Source organism: Garra rufa, chromosome 1 (assembly GCF_049309525.1).
Source record: "Garra rufa chromosome 1, GarRuf1.0, whole genome shotgun sequence".
NCBI classification, from domain to species: Eukaryota; Metazoa; Chordata; class Actinopteri; order Cypriniformes; family Cyprinidae; genus Garra; species Garra rufa.
This window is the reverse complement of record NC_133361.1, coordinates 46,583,944-46,593,153: the sequence shown is the minus strand read 5'-3', so window position 1 is coordinate 46,593,153 and position 9,210 is coordinate 46,583,944.

Sequence of the window (9,210 nt, the reverse complement as noted above, 5' to 3'; positions counted from 1 at the left end):
CTTTGTTTTATTTCAGCTTTATTTCAATGCAACTTATTCCAGTTAGTTTCCAAGGCCTCATTTCTCATTTTTGTTTAAGTTTAAGCATTTCATGTTCACATTTTATTTTATTTCAGCTTTATTTCAATTGAACTTAATTCAGTTAGTTTTAAAGGCAGCATTTCTAATATTTATTGAAGTTTTTTAAGCTAAGCATTTCATCTAATATTTATATTTTATTTTTTCAGCTTTATTTTATTTTATTTCCAATTAATTTCAATTCAATTTTCAATTTCCAAGACATAATTTCTAATTTTCTGCTGAAGTTTAAGCATTTAAACTGATAACTTATTTTATTTATTTATTTTTTCATTTTAGCTTTATTTCAATTCAGCTTATTCCAGTGTGTTTCCAAGGCATCATTTCTAATATTTATTAGGTTTTTTAAAGCTAGGGATTTCATCTATTTATATTTTATTTTATTTTATTTCAGCTTTATTTCAAGACAACTTATTTGAGTTAGTTTTCAAGCCAATATTTTCAAGCCTATTTAACGTTTAAGCATTTAATCTAATATTTTTATTTTATTTTATTATTTTATTTTATTTCAGTTAAACTTATTTCACTTAATTTCCGAGGAGGAAACATTTCTAATTTGTATTGAAGCTTTTAGGTTTAAGCATTTAATATACTGTAATATTTATGTGATATTTTATTTCAGCTTTATTTCAATTACCAAATCTGATTTTTTTATAGTTTTAGTTAACAATAACAACAGTTTTTTTTTACTACTGTACCTTTAAGAGCTCACACTAATTTAAAATAGTTCACACTGTTGTGGCTGAATACTGAACCTATAGGAATTCAGTATGCAAATGACTTCTGCTATGATTGGCTAATGTCACTCCCTGCAAAATGAGTAACACCTCCACATTACAGAAAACTGTGGATATGCAAATTTGGGCTATCATGTGCTAATGAGCTCATCATGGTTGTATTGGCAATACTATTTGATTTCTGAATAATATTTGGTAGTTTAGTTTTTAGCTTTTGTTTCTAGGTGGAATGTGGGGAAGGTTCACATTGTGAATATTAGAGTCTTGTCTACATAATGTGTTAAAGTAATTCATTAAAAAGAAGAAGAAGAAGAAGAAGAAGAAGAAGAAGAAGCAAAAAACAGGGTGTTTTAAATGCTATCTATTGTTCATGCTGATTATTTCTTAACTGAAGCAACCTTCCAAGCAACGATAGTAACAATGACCAGAGGCTGTTGAACTCGAGTAAGCATGAAAAAGTGCAATTAAAGCAAAGTCGTACCAGTTTTGTATGATGTAAGGGTGAGTAAATTACATTTTTGGGTTAAAATATGGTCTGCTATCATAATTTAATATTTGGAGTGTAAGTAAGCCAACAGTAGGCTAATTTCCTTAGGAGTGTAACACTATGTTTCTGTGCTTTCAAAACATTAATCTTTCAAAATATGCTTTCAAAATATTAATATGGATGAAATTAACAGTACAAGTGATTGTTAGCCTGCTGGAATAATTAGAAATGCCATATTGTACACTTTGTTTTGTTTTGTTTCCCTCCTTAAGGCCCATTTACAATAGTAGTCACTGACAGACTGTTATTTTACTATTATGTCTAGTATTTATTAATAATTAGAATTAGCTTTTAATATTATATTTCTGTTTTCATTTTATTTTAGTTTAAGTTTTAGTCAATAAAAAAAAAGCAGCAATAAAATGTGAATTTTCCGGATGAAGTATCTCTTTGAAATGCTTTCTTCTCTCCTAATTTAATATATAGAGTCAGTGTAAGTAAGCCATTTGTATTGATTTTGACTAATGCTTTCAGAACATTAATCTGGGAGAAATTAACAACCTGTTTGGAATCGTTGCAATTCCATTTGCTGCAGTAGACACACAGAAATGACTTCACCTTAAACTGCTGTGCAACCCCTGGTCTCTTTTAGTAAATACCTTTGAATGTATGCAGAGCGAGTCAGCATTAGGTTTCACTCAGTGCTGTGGAAGCATCAGTGTTGTGTAATAGTGAATTAGAAGCAGATGACGCTTCGGTCTGCAGTCACATACTGTGCTGCGAGCCTCACTGCTGCCGTCGCTCGTGTTCTGATGTGTGTTAGCGTCTCTCACATCCAGGAGTATGAAACCGCATCCGCTCCAAGTCTGGCAGCTGATGAGAGACATGAAACGCACAATTAATCAATAAATCACCAGTGATGAATAAATGTATTAATGCAGAATATATGATTTCATAAAATATGTATTATGTGACATAAAAAGTTGAGCAGTGTATGTTTCTGAAAGTCTCATGCTCAATAAGCATGCATTTATTTATTAAAATAATACAGCAAAAACAGTACAATTGTGAAATATTATTGCAATTTCAAAGAACTCTTTGCTATTTTAATATATTTTTAAAATGTTATTACTGTGATGCAAAGCTGAATTTTCAGCATCATTACTCCAGTCTTGAGTGTCACATGATCCTTTAGAAATCATTCCAATATGCTGATTTGCTGCTCAAAAAACATTTCTTGTTATTTTGAAAACAGTTTTTTACATTTACAACAGAATACATTTTTTTCAGAATTCTCACTGTAAACCCTGACAAGTTACGGTAACACAAACCGTTTGAGGAAACCGATTGCCTTAAACCATTTAAGTTTTAAAACCAATAAATATGAGTACTTTAAACTCATCTACAATGAGTTAAGTTAGCATAACTCTGATTTTTTCCAGTTCAAGACAGTTAGGGCATGTTGAGCATTTGAGGTTAAAAAGTATATAAATTGTAATAAAAAAAAACAGATCGTTTCGCCAGATAAGACCCTTCGTCCTCGGCTGGGTCGTCATCAGCATCAAGCTATTTTTAGCTGTATGAAACAGCTTGTTTTCCTGCTTACTAATGCAAATTGGTGTATCTTACCATATTTAATGTATTATCTTAATTATGAGCAAACTGGTTTGTAGTGCAAACAGTTTTACCGTTTACTGCATGTTGTTATTCTTCTCATCATTCCGTATTACAAAGTAGAAAAATAAAACATCGCCAATATTACAAAATATAGCATTAAAAGTGCATAAATTTGGTTTTTCTAAAGACACATTGTCCAACAGCGACACCAGCAGGTACAGCGGAAATTCGCGTCTCTTTCATCTCCCCTCATCCCATTGGATTTTAACAGGGAAAGTCAAGTGCGATCTTATTGGATATGAATAGTTATGTTCGGCTGTGATTGGTTCCTGCGATAAACCCCGCCTCTTATGTTCATGCGGGTTCGCGAATCAGTTTGAACAAACATTAAAGGTCCACTGAAGTGCCTTGAAACACGCAGCGTTATTCTATGTGGTGACGTGCTTTTAACTGAAACAAAAACAAATCGCCCAGCCCCGCCCATTTATTTTAAATAGCCAATAGCGTTCCATTTATATCTGCTCGGGCCAGAGCCGTTGAGCTCGGTAAAGCCGCATTTGTAGCTTATGACAGCCACAGACTAATAAATTACCCCACAGATTCAATATGAAACTCTTACTAAAACAAAACAGTGATCATAATCATGCTGAGGCTGTGTAGTTTAATACATGCCGATCGCACATGAGCGCATACGATCTGCTCCGTGTATTGCGTCTTTGTGTAGGGGGCGGGACACTACGGACTCTAGAGAGCATTTGATTGGACAGAACGTTTGATGAGAAACTGAAGTGCACGGTGATATCATCAAAATCGTTGATTCATATTGGCGGAAGTGACGAGACTGTAAGTTTTGAATGCCAATATCTTGTAAATGCGAATTTTTTAGTTTTTTTGAAGCACACTAGCTTATAGATAATCTTAAGGCTAATATATTCATACTAAAAGCCAAAAAACTTTCATTTTGATTTCAGGGGGACTTTAAAATGGCATTACTGAAAAGACTACTTTTAAAAAAAGTAAGCAAACAACTCACACATTTGCAAATAACAACTTTGTCACGTCAAAATAAGACTTAAAAGGACTTCAAAGATGGGTCTGTAGGAGGTTATTGTGAGTAATATGTTTTTGTGAGAACTTTGAGGACTGATGATGCGAAAAATTCAAATATAAACAAATGTTTGTAGTGCAAACAGTTTTACCGTTTACTGCATGTTGTTATCCTTCTCATTATTCCGTATTACAAAGTAGAAAAATAAAACAACGCCAATATTACAAAATATAACATTAAAAAGTGTATAAATCTCTTGTTTTTCTAAAAAAAAAAAACATTGTCCAACAGCGACACCAGCAGGTAAAGTTACAGTGGAAATCCGCGTTTCTTTCGTCTCCCCTAATCCCATTGGTTTTAACAGGAAAAGTCACGTGCGATCTGATTGGATATGAATGGTTATGCTCGACCGTGATTGGTTCCTGCGATAAACCCCGCCTCTTATGTTTATGCGTGTTCCACACATAGACTGTAAAAAAATATGGACGTAGTATCCTTGACGTCACCCATAGGATTCTGAAGCGCTATTTTGAAGCCTGTTGTGGGCGGGATTCGGCCGCGCCATCTTTGAATCGTGTCATCGCGCGTCACTCCAGTATAATCAAAAATGGGCAAAAAGGCGGGATGTGGGTGGAGCTGATTGCTGAAACCACACCCGCCTAGAGCGACAATGGTGACAGCAGCGGCAATCCCCCTGTCACTCAAGTGGCCACGCCCTTAATTATGCTGACCTTTAAGGCTTAATATAACTTAAACCGATGAGTTATAAAAAAATTCACCCCCCTCACAGTTGACATGAAGGTCAAAACTAACTATATAGACCAAAACCATTTTTTGAACCAGGCCGTAAACATACTTTTTTCTGCTGTAAAGTTGGGCATTTTAACATGGAGTGTCAATGGGATTGACTCCCTTTTGCAGCCAGCCTCAAGCGGACAGTCGATGAATTGCAGTTTCAGTCACTTCCGTGTTGGTTTCACGTGGGAGACCGGAAGGTTGCCCCTTGGTTCCACATTGGCGAATCAGTCTGAATGAACTATAAAATGGCATTACTGGGAATACAAATTTTAAAAAGTAAGTAAACAACCTACTTCAAACTTAGGCCTTAAAGGACTTCAAAGATGGATCTGTAGAAGGTTTTTGTGAGTAACGTTAATATGTTTTTGTGAGAGCTTTGATGACTGATCCCAAAAATCCAAATACAAACAAATGTTTGTAGTGCAAACAGTTTTACTGCTTGTTGTTATGCTTCTCATTATTCCGTATTAAATAAAACAACGCCAATATTATAAAATATAATATTAAAAAGTGCATAAATCTCTTGTTTTTCTAAAGAAACATTGTCCAACAGCGACACCAGCAGAAAAATCTTTCATCTCCCCTCATCCCATTAGATTTTAACAGGGCAGAATCATGGAGAAATGGCTCTGTAACAGGGAAAGTCACGTGCGATCTGATTGGATATGAATGATTATGTTTGGCTGTGATTGGTTCCTGCGATAAACCCCGCCTCTTATGTTCATGCGCGTTCCGCGTTCGCGAATCAGTTGAGTTACTGCAGTGTTGCCAAGTCTGCGGTTTTCCCGCGGAATTAGGCTACTTTAACACTGTTGCCACGGATGGTTTTTCATGTCCGCGGGTTGAAACGACCCCAATAAGGTTATATTTATCCCCTGGAATGCGAACTGTACAGGGGAACCCCTCCAAAAAACGTAAGTTTTACCCCGATTTTTACTGGGGGACCCCCCCTCAAGATGCAATTGGGCTAGTTTTGAGTAGCAATTGGGCGGGTTTTGTTGTGAAGACCTGACAACCCTGCGTTACTGGGAAGACAAATTAAAAAAAAGTAAGTAAACAAATCACTTGGATTTAACACGTCAATAATGACATAACTTGATATGTGGGAGTTTTTAGTGAGTAATATGTTTTTGTGAGTGCTTTGGTGAATAATGAACTGAAAAATCCAAATGTAGTTAAAACTTTTACAGTACAAGAGCCGAAAGTGCTGCAAAATAAGCTTTATTTTAAGGAGTTATTATAAGCATACAGTCATGTGTGTGAGAGAGGGAGAGATTAATTATGCACTAATGGCCAGTTTTTCTTAATTAATATCTGTCACCGCACACAGACATGGTGTCGTTGATGCGAATGAAGAGTGAGGGATATTCTTTTAATTATTGAAGGAGCAGAAGAGGAAGAGAGAGATGATCTCTCCTTTATTAATGAGGCTTCGACACTGACTAATAGAAAACATGACTAACGCACTTTAGATTAATCTAGTGTACATTACGACCTCTAGCATCAGAATATGTAATTCAGCCTCGGCGTTATGGATGAATAATAGATTACGCTCTCGTCTTTGTTTAATGGCGCTTATGAGCCTTGGCTTTCCTAATGCTGCGGTTTTGTCTGACTTTATTTAGCTCGTCTTTGAAATTCTGATCCGCAGTGGGGAAAGGGAAGAGCTCACTTCTGTCTGGATGTCTATGGTCATAGCTGTTTAGGGGTTTGTGGTCGTACTGGTCGTTTTTAATAGCTGATGACAAAAGGTTGTTGTTCGTTATTAAACTGAGAATGGCTTTTAAATTTCAATTCAGATCTTGAATTTGACATTTATTTAAAGTGAGGTAGCAAACAAGCTCCAACATTGCAATACAAATTTGAATGGAGGTTGAATTAAAATGATTTGAAACTATATTGCAGGGATCCTCAAATCTGGCCCTCGAGATCCATTTTCCTGCAGAGTTTAGGTCCGTGTACCTTTTCGTTCATTCATTATTCAATTTCGGAATGAAAGATGAAATTTAAAAAAGGGTGCAGCTTGGTTTTTTGTTTAAAAGAAAAAAAGCAGAAATGGCTGTATTTTGTTTTCCAAATGTATTGTTGTCATCAAATAATAGTAATAGAAAATTGGACGCATTTCCGATCGTTTTTTAATTTGTAATATTTATTTGTACATTTATTGTATTTCATTTGACTGATCCTGTCTTTACCCGGTATATTAGCTTGACAACATATCATTGACACATGCTAGCTATGCCTATTAGAAGCTAAGAACGCACTGATTAAAATGTTATGTTTTTACAATGCGTCACACAAACAACTTAGACACTATGACCAAAAATCTCATCTTTAAAAAAATTACTTTTTTACCAAGAAAATGATTTTGGGTAGAAGGAATGATCACATGTGACTGATTTCTTCCAGGAAGTATGAGGGGCCAATAAAGCATGTGCAGTATGAATATTATCACTGTATCTTATTCCTGCTTGAAGAAATAAGTAATGTTGCAACTGCCACACGTTGCAACTGTCCCCACTCCCCCCCTACACTCAATGTGAAAAAATATCTCTGTGACGACAAAATCATGGATCAGATTCATTACATGTTGTTTAAAGGGCCAAAACGGGTCAGCCTCCGAGAAGTGACAAGTTCTCGTTATTGTTATTAAGTTATTGACAAGTGGTTAGGTTTAGGGGCAGGGGTTGGGTTACGTGCTCGTAAATGTGTCTGTTCTGACTGTTTGCATTGAACAATCACACCCCAATACAAATGCAATAATGGCAATATTATTACCCAATAGATCATTTAATCATGACGATAAAATTCACAGTGCCTTTCGCGTCAGCTTATTGACGCCAAGGGTTTCTTATTTAAAGTAGTGGAGGACCCTGCACGTCCAAAAATGACGCTGAAGGGGTACCCTGTGCGTCAAAATGCGACGCCAAAGGGTCCTGGCCAAACGTCAATATGTGACGACTTGGGAGTGAAACTGTGTTGCGCGAGCGCACATTCAGCTCTGCAGGCCTGGTGCTATGCGTATTTAAATCTCCTCTGATGCGCATTTTCCTGCATTAGCCAAAATCATGACAGTCAACCACATCCAGTCATATGTGAATTAATGTAAATATTCGCTAAAAACACACAATAAAGACAGCAATGATGCAGTCAGGACTGTGGCACCGGCTTGCTTTGAAATGTATTTGGTTATTGCGCCTGATGCGTGTGCGCCCGCTGCGTCTCCCGCACCGAAGTCATTTTAAACAGTAGCCTACATAATAACGAAAACAATACCTTACAAATAAAAAGGAGCCGATTTTTATGATCAGAACTTCCTTAAAGGGATAGTTCGCCCATTTAAGACATGAAGGTGTATGCAATCCTTACCAGCACTATAGTGTATACACACTGACCCACTCCGTTGTCACCTCCCTGGTCAGAGTTCTGGCCGCTGGAAGTTTTTCAAAAAAGTAGTAACGGTTAGTTTCCGGGGCCACAAAACTGTGCGTTTTTACGTGAAAAAATTATATGCGTTTCAAAGCTTGCTTAATTTACATCACAAAAAACACTCCGGGCAAAAATCATACCTTAGTTTTAATCTGCACTATTTTCTTTCCATTTCCATCAATCCGCGCTGCTCTCAATGTCAACAGTGCGCACGTTCGGATCAGCTGTTCCACACACTCGCATGACAACAACGTAAAAAGTAAAAAAATAACAATGGTGCGAACTTGTAAATTTCCAGGTTGTGACCACAAGAATGTGGCGGGATCACCGTTCACATTTCATCGTTTTCCTGTTTATGATATAGCTCTGAGACAGCTTTGGCTGGTTGCCATCGGCTACTCTGCGGGAGCTAAAATATTTAGTATGAAGGATTTTCGTGTATGCAGTGCTCACTTTAGCGAAGACGATTACATCCCCAACCAAGGAGGAACAAGAAAAAAACGGATTTTAAAGAGTTCTGCTGTACCAGTACCACGGGTAAGCTCTATTTACTAACTTTATGTCGCATACGACAGGTTTATATTGAAGCTAACGCCAGTTTTTAGGCTACAATGAGAATATGCTAACCGGGGCAATGATAGCATCGACAACAATCGACTGTCTATGTGGCGAGAAAATCGGCAAATGTCTTTACTAATGAATTGAATTGAACCTATATAACACAACAAAATATGATGCTTCGCTATTGCTGTTATTGTCTGTAACTATGTGGAACGTGTGCCGGTATCATCGTGTTTATAAGTGTGCTTGAAGTCACATACAGGTAGGTCTAAACCAGGTATCTCCAACTCCGGTCATCGTGAGCTACATTCCTGCAGCTCTTGACTTAGATGTTTCCCTATGACAGGACACCTTTCTCAAATGAGACATTCTGAACAAGCCTGCTAATTACCCGTTGATTTGAGTCAGGTGTCTTGCATCAGAGAAACATCTAAAACCAGCAAGACAGTAGCTCA